The sequence below is a fragment of the Panthera onca genome, chromosome B1 (assembly GCF_046562875.1).
Source record: "Panthera onca isolate mPanOnc1 chromosome B1, mPanOnc1 haplotype 2, whole genome shotgun sequence".
Lineage (NCBI taxonomy): Eukaryota > Metazoa > Chordata > Mammalia > Carnivora > Felidae > Panthera > Panthera onca.
The window spans coordinates 193,646,869-193,659,855 of record NC_138342.1 but is presented as its reverse complement, the minus strand read 5'-3'; the positions used below and the strand labels follow the sequence as shown (position 1 = coordinate 193,659,855).

The 12,987-nt window shown below is 38.8% G+C and overlaps 2 long non-coding RNA genes across 3 annotated transcripts in view; one reads left to right on the top strand and one right to left on the bottom strand.

Annotated features, from left to right (window-relative positions):
- LOC144616007 (uncharacterized) overlaps nucleotides 1-6,882 on the bottom strand; it is an 82,399-nt gene extending 75,517 nt beyond the window's left edge. The window contains exons 1-2 of the long non-coding RNA XR_013554847.1: nucleotides 6,791-6,882; nucleotides 1,644-1,765 (exon numbers count right to left, since the gene is read on the bottom strand). This is a non-coding gene — a long non-coding RNA (uncharacterized LOC144616007). The remainder of the gene's footprint in view (nucleotides 1-1,643; nucleotides 1,766-6,790) is intronic.
- A 167-nt stretch (nucleotides 6,883-7,049) lies between these two features.
- Nucleotides 7,050-12,987, top strand: part of LOC144616008 (uncharacterized) — a 46,556-nt gene continuing 40,618 nt past the window's right edge. For both annotated transcript variants that reach the window (XR_013554849.1, XR_013554848.1), the window contains exons 1-2: nucleotides 7,050-7,120; nucleotides 9,289-9,375. This is a non-coding gene — a long non-coding RNA (uncharacterized LOC144616008). The remainder of the gene's footprint in view (nucleotides 7,121-9,288; nucleotides 9,376-12,987) is intronic.

Sequence of the window (12,987 nt, the reverse complement as noted above, 5' to 3'; positions counted from 1 at the left end):
TTGAGCATTTTCTGTCTTTTTTCCTTCCTCCCCATATTTTGGAGGCCCCCAACCTGACAGCTGCCAAGCCAAGTTCTCGAGACAGGCAAGGAGGTGATGGGATCAACAAATAATAGGTCTAAACTTGGAAATGAAGGGACAATGTGAAACTTTATTATCCTCTCTTGACCAGGCACTGGAGAGCTCCCTCTGGCAAGAATTCTCATTCTCCACTGGCTTCTACCAGTTGTCCCAGAATCCCATCTGCTTTGAGCAAGTGGAGTTTAAGACAGAATATAGCTTGGGTATCTACCAGAATTTGCTAGGTCTCCATTAATTTTATTTTTAGTTTCCCCTTGGCCTTTTAAATGACTGGTCACCATTTATCGGAGAATCTCTAGGATTCCCATCAACCATCTCATCAAGTCTCGGAGGGGCCCTTAAAGGGCTTATAGATAGTGGCATCTATAAGACGACTAACTTTGGGCTTTTGTTTACTGTACTGTAGTCTACTTAGAGTGGAAAGGCAATGGAGACAGAGGATTAGTAGACTCTGAGTACTCAGGTAAAGGTGGAGAGGGGGGCAACAGGGAGTCCCATCAGTCTTACAGTCTTTTGTCTTAGGTACCTCTTGTGTCTTTCACTTTTCCTTAGCCTTTTCAAACAAATCCTTCAATGAAATTATTTTGGAATTTTGAAGCTCTTGGAAAGTTTCTGCATGCCTGTTAAAATAACCCATTCTTTTTGTTGATTTGGGATCCCCTGCTTTCAAGGGTATTTTTCAAATAAAGACCTTGTCTAGTTGGAATGTTTTGCATAATGGCCACTGTAATTCTAGGTCACCTTGGTAATATTTTGCTGTTTTTGTAAATATTGGCGGTTTCCAGAACCATGGTTTTTAGATCTCAAATAAGCCATTATGCTGGAAAGTGGCATGGCACGCTCAGTTCTTTGAAACTTGAGGATCTCATTTCACTAGCCGAGACTTGGACTTCTCAGAGTTGAATTAATACCTAAGAAGCATGCGCTGCTGGGTTAAGGATTTTATGGGGTTTGACAGTGCACCCTGTCTCACAACAACTTGCCTGAGGTTGCCAGGTGACCTGGTGTCAATCCAACATCCCGTGACCAACTGATGCTAGCACAGGGGTCTCAGACCTAGGTGGTGATGGCTCTAACAGCTTTTATGAGCTTCACCCACCAGTATGATGGCTCTGGCTTCTAAAATTCCCATTAGCAAAAGATTTGTTATTCCTTTCACAAGATTTCTTTATAGTGGCCGACACCTTGACAGCTTTTCATAGTCTGTCTTGGGCCCACTTAGATTTTGATTTTGATGGTCAAGACAATCTCAATTTCCTGTGTTAATTTATTTCTCCAAGTCCCTCAAGTGATTTATGCTGTGGATTTACCTTGAGGTACTGTGACTCTCCTTACAACCATCAATGGTTCTAGACACTGGAATCCCTGTTTCCAAATGCCCTAATGGCTGCCACCCACTGCAGACTCCCAGTTCCTGAAAAGTTTCCGGGAATTTAATAAACTCCAGAACCTTTCCAGGGTCCCAAAACCTTTCCGGGGACCATACCTATCTATTTACATAAAATTGGTTTGGATTGAAGGGCTGCACACATGACAAAAACTCAAATCCAAAAGTGACTTACCCACAGCTCTTGGGGACAAGAAGAGCAGTGAACTCGAAGGGTTCAGCAGGTGCCTTGTCTGAGCATCTTGCCCTACAGGCCATTAACATTCAGCTTCAAATCTCATCCCTTGTTGCCAAAAACTGTTAAAAAATGATTAAAGAAAACAATTTAAATGATACAATCAAACTTTAACACTTCATGAAGCTTAGAGATTTTTGTTCTTCTTTGTCAGAGAACTGCAAAATGGGGTAGGGGTGCCTGGGTGGCTCAGTCGGTTAAATGGCCAACTTTGGCTCAGGTCATGATCTCGCAGTTTATGGGTTCGAGACCCCCGTCGTCAGGCTCTGTGCTGACAGCTGGGAGCCCGGAGCCTGCTTCAGATTCTGTGTCTCCCTCTCTCTCTGCCCCTACCTCACTCTCACTCTGTCTCTCTCTCAAAATTAAATAAACATTAAAAAAAAATTTTAATGGGATGGAAGGCAAGTTTTTATAGGACAAAGAATAAAGAACAAGGAAGAGACAAAGAGAAAAATAACTGATAGGCTGGGGTCCCACAGTCACTTTGTTTGGAGTCAGGAGGCCCAGAGCTGGCTTGGTGTTTGGGGAAAGGCTGACCACTTATCCTGTGTTTCCGGTCAGCTGGAGCAGTGCAGGGACATGGAGGTTATCTGAGTTTCAGTTTTCTGACAGGGCATCCCAGGCAGGAACAGCTCCATCTCGGGGCCAGAAATTTATTTCAATACCACTTACTACATTGGCCAATGTTGTAAAACAAAACACAAGGAAACCAAACACATCAAGTCTGCAAAATCCAGCTGTGCTTCCTGGTTGTCTCACATCATTAACATAATATATGCATCTGATAAATTAGAAAGGTATCTCTCGCAATAAAAACACCTTCACACCAAAATAAAGGTTTCTACAAGCATGACACATACATAAATTCGCTTGGCAGCTATGAAATCTTGGTTAGATGCAAGAAACAGATTCGTTTTGCAAGCTTTCAAAAGTTGGAAGATTTTTCAGTTTTTTATTTTCACAAACATTTTTCACAACCAATATTCTGGAAATTGTTGAATAACACATTGTTCGGGATTACACACCTTAAATACTGGCAATATGGATATTTGATGCTGCCAGTAAAGACTACTATAGAGTCCTGATAATTCCGATGGCAGTATTTTATGCAAGTGTCAAAGCCCATCGAGCACGTGTGTCTCAATACAAGACCACAGGACCTCCGCATCCCTAACATCTAAATGCTAATGACTACAAGATAAGGTGTCACTGCACTTTTTATTTACATAACCGACAGTATGCTTGGCATTCCTTCTTTGAAGTCTCATCTTGAAAAGTCAACATCAAAGTTAACCTGTCCACAATCTAACTCTTGATTGTTCTTCTCAGCTATCTCTTCAAATCCTACTCAAGTCCAGTAAATGGTAGCATCCTTCGCTGTGTTGTTTAATCAGGAACCCAAGAGTATCCATGCTTTCCGTCTCTTGTTTGCATCCTACATGAATCAGTCAGTCAGACTTTTTACATCCTCAACACATGTCAAAATTGCCCAGTTCTCTATACTTCATCGCCAGCATCCTGGTTATAGACGCTGCTGTTTTTTGTTTGTTTGTTTTTTTGGTTTTTTTTTTACCTCGACTATAGTAAGAGTTCTATAATGTATCACTTACCTCTCTTCTTGCCCTTCCTGTCCTGACTGTCCACATACATTAAAGGGACTAGTTTCCCCCACAGACTATTCCCCATGCCATGTGAATGTACACCTGTGATTCACACCATCCCTCTTTTCTTCTGGTTGCTCATCACCAAGCTCTCAACTCAAGCTCCAATTCTTCTAACTAAGAAGGCTTCTTGGTCTCTCTCACCAGGTCAGATCTTTCCATTAACTCTCACAGCATCAATCATCAATCTTTTAGACAAATTCTAACATTACCATTCTATACTGACTATATGATAACTTAACTGGTATTTATCTTTCCATTAGCTCAAGCTCACGTGAGTTGGCTCATGCCTATTGGACCTCACTTCTAAGAACATCTGGCTCTCAGTGGATGTTCTAAAGCTATCAGGAGAGTAAGTATATCCTTTATGTAAGCATAAGCCCCCACAGTTCTGGACACTAGCTAACCTTGCTGTAGGTCTCTTTTTCCTTTGTCCACTCTACCCCAGTCACAACGAGCTTCTTTCATTTGCTAGAAAAGCTTTCACAACTCCCAAGTATTCCAAAGCCAGTTACTTCTACCTGGAATACTCTTCCTATAGGAAGTTGTTGATATAGGTGGCTTTCTCTCATCTTTCCATGGCCTAAATGTATCTTTCTCAGGGCTCTGTTACCTGAGCTCCTTTATAAGTTGGTTGCACTTCTTGGTTATTCTAAGTTATGGATATGTCATTATTTTCTTTATATTGCTTATCAAAATCATACTTTATATTTAAGCATTACTTATGTATTATTTCCTCCTCCTCCCCTTTATAAGCTTTCTGCAGAGAGTAACATTATTTCTTTTGCCAACATATACTCAGGATCTAGCACGGTCCCAGACACATAGACACTTAATAAATATTCCAATAAATAGCAAATCATAATCATGTAAGAACACTTATAGTTAGATTCAAGATTTTCCTCAGTAAATAATTTAGGACCTATATTCTCTCATATTTGAATGGGTAAGTCTAGGCAATAGATTAGAGTGGAAATGCTTTATGTCTAAATAATTTCAAATGAGGTTTCAGCAAATATTCACTATAGCCACGTAAAAAAGAACACACTCATACAACATCCAACATTAAACAAGGTAATGTTGGCAAACTTCTAAGCATAAGTTGAGTGGGGGGGGGAGTGCATATTTAGTTAACTGAATATGATAGGTTGCTGTATATGGTTTTGAGCTCTAAACCAGTTCTCTATTTTGAGAAATGGCAATTGTCCAGAATAATTTATCTGAGGACTTTCTTTCCTGGCAAGATTTAGGTGACAATATCTGCTATTTCTTACAGCCAGTTGGGATCACTATATTCTACTGATTTAAGAGTGTGGGCTGTGGTTTCAGACATATTTGGATCCTAATCCAATTTCTATACTAACCAACAGCTATGTAGAAATTTGGACAATTTGTTCAACATTTATCAGTTTAAAATAAGGACAAAAAAATGCTTACCTCTTCTAAAATTAGGTAACATTACTTAAAAGATTTTCATCATGACTTCCAATTTATCAATATACACTAGTGCCCCTTGCATCTATAACACATATTATCTTTTGCTTCTTTGTGATAACATCCAAGCAGAGGAGGACTAGACAAGAGATCACCTGGGCAGGCTCCTGGAACGCCGATCTACAAATAGTACCATTTCTCTAGGATTCCAAGTATCACTGAAAATGCAGACAACTGAATTTATCAGCACACATCTCAGGTCCACTTCCTGTGTGCCAGGCAGTGTTACAAGCTTTTTAAAATTACCCTGTTGCTGGGGCGCCTGGGTGGCTCAGTCGGTTAAGCGGCCAACTTCAGCTCAGGTCATGATCTCGCGGTCCGTGAGTTAGAGCCCCACGTCAGGCTCTGTGCTGACAGCTCGGAGCCTGAAGCCTGTTTCAGATTCTGTGTCTCCCTCTCTCTGACCCTCCCCCGTTCATGCTCTGTGTCTCTCTGTCTCAAAAATAAATAAACGTTGAAAAGAATTAAAAAAAAATAAAATAAAATTACCCTGTTGCTTAAATTCTGCCGCTCAATGAAGACAAAAAGGACAAATGCTTCGCTTAGCCATCTAAGGCATGCTGAAAAGCCTTCAAAATAACGTGTCCAGGAAAGGGCAAGCTTTTATTGTGGTTGAGTGGCATATGCAAGTTTAGGGCAAAGGAGGAGTTTCTAAGGGCAACATATTGAGAGAGTACTGACCCCAGTGTCTTACTCTGGCCCTCCTTTTTGCACTGCTTGGTCTCCTTCCAAGTAAATGTTAAATAACTATTTAAAGAATTATGTTTAATAGGTCACCATTCTAATACACTTATATTACTTCCTCCACTTTTGTTTGTTTATTTTTGAGAGAGAGAGAGAGAGAGAGAGAGAAAACAAATAGGGGAGGGGCAGAGAGAAAAGGAGTCTTAAGCCGGCTCCATGCCTGCCAGCCGGGCAGAGCCAGAGGCGGGGAAGCTGAATCCCACAGGATCATGGCCTGACCTGAAATCAAAAGTCAGATGCTCAAGCAACCAAGCCACCCAAGTGCCTCTCTGCTCCACTTTCAGATTCAAGTATGTGACTAACTCATAAAACTATGTTAGCAAATCATCAAAAACAAACTTCTGTAAGAAGTTTAAGAGATTATATTCTTTTTTACCAAATAAAAATCATCACAAAATTTATCAAAGGACCATGTAAACCAAACCTGACTTTTAGAGTAAACATGAAATGTAGGTCATTCATGAACACCAGCAGCGCTTTGGAATCAAGTTCATTAAGCTTAGTTTGCAACACGTTCCTTGTACCCATTAGGGAAATTAACAAAAGTCAGAAACACCCTGATTTTTGGGTTTTCCCTCTGGGTTTTGAAAACGTAAACAATTATCAGAGTAGAGGCTTATGTGCTCTTTATGCAAAATATTGGCCAGAATATCTCTAATTAGCAATGTAGCAAAAAGAAAATTCAAAACTTTAGAAAGAACACATTACGAACAAAGATTTATGATTTGGACAAGGCAAAAAATTGTATATCTTACCCCAAAATAATCTATTAATATGTATTCCTCTTAGGCAGGCTCAACAGTATTTTCTCTATGGGATAGTCCTACAAAATAATTGCAAGATATATTGGTCTTCTCAAAATAAAAAACATTATTAAACAATGTTTTCAAAGCATTTGAAGCATTTATCTAGGATTAATACTATTCACTTAATTTAAATACTTCTGGGCTTAACACTGTATTTTAATCCGATAGTGAGAAAATAGATTGATATAACCTTATATAATACCACACTGCAAGAAAAAAAAGAGGCTTTTCTTAATTTAAAATTTGTAATATCCAAAAAGTAATTAAGGAAACAAGAGCGTCTACTGCTTAAAACACAAGGTTGAGAGAAAACTTAACAGTACAACAGTAATAACGACAGCAACATCTTGCACGTCCTTTTCCGGACCTCGGTCTCACCCACCCTGCTCCCTCTGGCTGAGGCCACCTTCTCACCCCGCAGGCTCCTGGGCGCCACTGAGCTGCGGGGGCTTCTTCCAGAACACGCTGGGCGGCGCCACGCCCGTCCGCCTGAGCTTCCGTCGTCCGGGAGGCGGGGGCGGGGACCGGGTGAAGGACACGTGGGACGTCGTCAAAGCCCCTCCGAGGCCCCGACCCCTGACGCGCACCTTCCGGGCAGCCCCGCCCCCACGTGCCTCCCTGCCGCGCAGCTGCAGTGGGCGCCTTCCTTCCTTCACGTTCGCACACTCCTTTCACCTGCCGAGGAAAGGAAAGAGCCCCACGACGTTTAGAGGTAAATTAACTAGTATAATGATAATAAGGATTTCAACATTTCTGGAGTTCGTCTACACCGAGATAAGGTTGCTGTTGGCTTTTTTTTTTGTTTTTTGTTTTGTATGCTCTACGTGTAAGTGAATCTGTGCCAAAATTGAGGAAGGTAGAAACTATCATTCTTTTTTGATCAATAAGGAAGGAGAAACTTAATCTGAACAACTTAACCACGGAAACTCAGGTAGTAGGTGGTTGAGATGAATTGTAAGCCATCCATTTGCCCGGAGCCTAGCTCCAAATCAGTTTGCTATACCAGATAGTAAGTGTATTATGTAATGTCCATTCATTAAGATGTTACAGCAGTACAGAATTCTTATAGAATATATTCTTGACGATACATATAATGCACAGTAAATACATTTGTATATAGTAATGCATTCATTGTATTAGACAAGTTCACGATATATGCATATACATAAATCTTTATACTTTTGCTCATATTTGTATATCAGTCGGTCTTATTTTATAATTTCTTCATGAATTTGTAATATATTTATTAAACATATCGAAATTTCCAGCCACTCTTCTAATTCTTCTTCTCAAGACTCATAACGAGCAAAAGGATATTCTATAAACTCAGAAAAAACTTTTCATAACCTTGGCTTGATTAAACTTGTGAAACATTTTTAGCAAATATACAGAAACATTATTAAACTACTTTTGGTTGTTGTTATAACTCAGTCTTAGCACATAAGTTTTAGGAGAAAAACATTCACCAAAGTTTTGCTATAGATTCTATCAAGCCATTTGTTTATTTTTTGCTACTTCTTGTTTGTTTTAATTTACAAGTAACCATCTAAGCAAACTAGAGCAGGCTTATAAGATATGCATTATAAATTAAAGTCATCTATTTGAATCTCCAAATATTTAGATCAAGGCAATATTCATTCTTGACATATGCAGAAAGAACAAAATTGACTTCCTGTTCTCATCATGAGCCCTGGTTTGCAAATGAGGAGTGTACGCTTTAAACTGCATACAATCTTGACCTCAGCATTACACGCTGTTAACTTCAGGAGCTATAGATACAACCCCTTTGTAATGCTCTTGAAAAACCTCTCTAAAGTACTCAGAATTTCTGGGAACCATCCAGGAAACCAATTAAAAATGGGGTAGGGAAATACAGTGGGGCTGGAAAGCCTTTGCCATAAGGAAGGGAGGCATTAGCTACATCGAATAACCTTACATATCTTTACCACAATCACCTCAGAAAGTCTTCCCTTAAATACATGATAAAAGAAATGTCCCATTTTCATTATAGTTCATTTGTATTGATTCATCACTGCATTCCCTTTAAGAGTTGTGATACACTATATTGAATTTATGGAATTATAGAAATCAGAGTTATAAAGGGCCGATCAACCCATCTTGCTCAATTCATCAGTTAAGGATTATTTGGTGTGACTTATTCTTTAGTGTTTAGTCAAATTGTAAATCAGTTAAGCAATAGTGCTTTTGGGAAATGACCTCAGTGATAAGAAAACGTGGGGCATGCATTTTTCATCATTACCTCTAAAACATGAGTGCTTAACCATATTCTAGACATTGGGATTTCAAACATGTGAGTCAGTTTTTTCCCAGTATTTGAACTTTCCCATAAGGAATATGGCAGTGCTCTGGTATATTTAGTACTCAATACTTCAGACAGAGTAAGAAATATTACCCAAGTGCCCTCGGTGATACATTTTAAAATCATACTAATTTGCTACCAGGAAAAATAAAATGGTTGGATTTTTTTAAATGTAGAATGTAATATCAAGAAACGACTCTGTGGGAACTTAAATTCTCTCATTCCTGTCATGACTTTTCACAAGTCTGCCTTACTGGAGAACTTTTCATGGCTGTTTTCTCTACCCTTAGTTAACTTCGAATCCCTACAACTGCATCATCTCCTTTATTCATTCTCACAATTCTTACTTTCTATCTTTGGAAATAAAAAAAAAATGGCCACAGAATCTTCAAAATATTTTAGAGCAATCACCATAGGTTAATTTTCTACAAATGACATATTCAAGAACATTTCCTTCAGTAAGATGAAAGTTGAATAAATCCCCTGATCCCTCATCAAACTCTGTAAGTCAGTCTATGTTGATGAATATTCTGTTACAAACTATTGTGTCTGTTTCCTAGATTTAGCATGGAGTCTGAAATGGGGAAAATGAGAATTGCTCTCGAATCCAGCTGCAATCAATCATCTTGGAAAATACTCTCGTCCCTGTGAGTGACACAACATAATAATTAAAGTCCTCTTCTGTCAGAAATTGAATAGATTCAGAAACATTTTTGATAGAAATAGACTTTTTAACTTTTAATTTTCAATTGTTCCTAATGAATTCCCATAAGCATACATTAGCTCACTTAATTCTTTATTCTTTCTTGCAGAAACGAAACCCTTTAAGCAATGGGAAATTATTATTTTTTTCCATTTTTATTTCCCTCTGCTCACACATTTTACTATATTTATGTGGCACAGTAGAGGTTTTGACAGGATCATGTGTTTGAAAACCCTGCTCTCAATGTCTCTCTATTACTCAATGCATTTATCTATCAGATATAAAGTCATCTTGATGTAGTTTAAAAAGTAATTTGAATGCAGTTGTTTCAAAGTAAATTCATTTTTACAAAGATATTTTATCTAGCTCCATCATTTTCGGGGTCACTTCCTCTTAAAATTCAATATCGTCTCTGTTACTAATTTCTCTCTTATAGTCAGATACCTCATCCTGTTTTACCTCCTCTTTTCAGTGATTCTGTCTCAAAATCATCCAGTTCAGTAACATTTTTCCTTTGTAATTAATCTGATTTTTTCTTATAAAATATTTTTTTCCTTGAGAAATTCCCTACCTTGAAGGAACTGAGGAACCAAATTTCTTACTTTGGTTCAAAATAGGTTCCCGTTCACATCCCAAATGCCCCAAAACCATTAAATAATTAAGTCAGCAGTAACGTCATCCTAGTATCTGATCGTTTACTCCCATCAAGTCTCCAAGATTAGCAATTTTGAGAAAATTGAGGTTTTGCTGAATTTTAGATGAAAATAGATGTTGGTAAAAGATAGAAACTCAGCGTAAGCAGAAGTGATGGAAGGTTTTAATGGAGAGTTCTGGACGCATTCTTTAATTCATGGAATGATCAAGAAGGCACTTAGGACGGTGAGGCAGAGGAGAATGTTTTCCATGAGAGAGTAACTGAAAAGCAGCTGCCAACCAAGAAAGATGTTTAATTTACATGTGTGCCTAAGGATGCTCATTACTACTGCTTAAATATTTCATTAATGTTGACTGGGCAGTTAGAGTCTGTGAGGGTCTGTGCTAGGTATTGATAGAAAACTATTTCCTTCTTTAATATTAAGTAAATGGAGTAGATAACATTTCTGCCAAGATATCCCATGGTTTTATGTAATGAATAGTTAGTTCAGATTGCTGACAATCTATTTAAAGACAGAAGCAATAACCACCAAGAACAAAATTATAATCCGACGCTTTACCGAGAAGATATCTCACAAAGTAGGTTGTGTTTAAGTCAGAAGTGATTTATATAGACACCATATACCGTTGAATGGAAGAGAGAGCACTAGAATATCCATTTGCTGAATTTCATGCCCTTGAGTTTCTCATCTGTAAGGACCTCATAATACATGATATTGTGGTAGAGGATAAATGAGATTGTTATATACACTAAATAATATCTTGTATCATTAAAACTTATGTATATAATAAAAAGTAGTTGTGAAATGTTCAGAGCTATACAAAGGTTTTTTTGTTGTTTGTTTTTTGTTTGTTTTTTTAATTTCAAAAGACTATTGTGATTTCAAACAGTGATCCCTACTAGGGACGATTTTATCCCCCAGAAAACATGTAGCGAAGTCTGGAAACAACGTTGGTCATTGTGAGGGGTGGAGGAGCTGCTGGTATTTAGTGAGTAGAGGCCAAGGATGATGTGAGACATCCTGCAATGCATAGAGCAACCCCTTGCCCCAACACAGAATTACCAGCCCCAAATGGCAGTTCTTCCAAGGTTAAGAAACCCTGTTGGAGAGCATTTAGGAAGTCACTTGGAAGTGAAACATGAAGTGCACTACGTCTTAAAGAATGCCCATGAATTGAAGAGAGCAGAATTCTCTTTTTCTTTAGTATAATTTATTGACAAATTGGCTAACATGCAGTGTGTACAGTGTGTTCTTGGTTTTTGGGGTAGATTCCCGCGGTTCACTGCTTACGTACAACGCCCAGTGCTCATCCCAACAAGTGCCCTCCTCAATGTTCATCACCCATTTTCCCCTCTCACACATCCCTCCATTGACCCTGAGTTTGTTCTCTGTATTTAACAGTCTTATGGTTTGGCTCCCTCCCTCTACAACTTTTGTTTTTTCCTTCCCCTCCCCTTCCCCTTCTGTTAAGTTTCTCAGGATCCACATAGGAGTGAAAACATATGGTATCTGTCTTACTCTGTATGACTTATTTCACTTAGTATAACACTCTCCAGTTCCATCCACGTTGCTACAAAGGGCCACATTTCATTCTTTCTCATTGCCACGAGTACTCCATTGTGTATATAAACCACAGTTTCTTTATGCATTCATCAGTTGATGGACATTTAGGCTCTTTCCATAATTTGGCTATTGTTGAGAGTGCTGCTATAAACATTGAAGTGCCCCTCTGCATCAGCACTCCTGTATCCCTTGGGTAAATTCCTAGCAGTGCTATTGCTGGGTCATAGGGTAGGTCTATTTTTAATTTTTTGAGGAACCTCCACACTGTTTTCCAGAGTGGCTGCACCAGTTTGCATTCCCACCAACAGTGCAAGAGGGTTCCCATTTCTCCACATCCTCGCCAGCATCTATAGTCTCCTGATTTGTTCATTTTGGCCACTCTGACTGGCATGAGGTGGTATCTCAGTGTGGTTTTGACTTGTATTTCCCTGATGAGGAGTGACGTTGCGCATCTTTTCATGTGTCTGTTGGCCGTCTTAGATGGGGAGAAGGAATGCGTGGTCGTATAATTTCTAACAGGAACCTTGTTGCTCATCTGTGGATCGTGAAGGTGACCATAGAGCAATGAAATGAAGCAGGTTTGTTGGTGCAAATACATGAGGCTGTACTCTAGATGGTGATTATGTAGTTGACATGGAGGAGTTTAAGACTAGTATAATATTGGAAAATGTATATGTTTAAGGGTGAGTGAATACTGAGGCAGGAAAAAAAAAAACAAGAAACAAGAAAAAAATTCCGAATATTTTATAATAGAACTTACCTGTGTTGATGAAGACCTGCCAATGAAAACTGAATGGAAAATGTAGTTGAAAATATGAGGAAATTCCGAAGGACTGTGGGAAGGTAGACTGAGGGCCATAGAAAAAAAGTCATCACTGGTTTACCTCAGAAATGAATATTTGCTACTTTAGACAATATAGAAAACCTTAATCTGTATTGATTGTTTGACCAATTGTATATATTAGGATTATTTTACTGAGGAACTAAAATTCTACTTCTCAGAGCTTTACATTGTAATAAGGTAAACAATATATAATATGTATAACATACAAGAAACCATGATGGGTGGCAGTGCCTGGGTGGCTGAGTCGGTTAAGCATCTGACTCTTGATTTCAGCTCAGGTCAGGATCTCAGGTTCACAAGTTTGAGCCCCGTGTCAGGCTGTTTTGACAGCCTTCTTTGGATTCTCTCTCTCCTCTCTCTGGCCCTCTCCAACTCTCTCTGTCTCTCTAAATAGATAAATGAATTGTAAAAGAAATAAATAAAGAACCGAAACCATGAGAGCTCAGAGGAGTTAGTACGCCCTACTCTAATTTATGATTAAGGAAATTTGCTT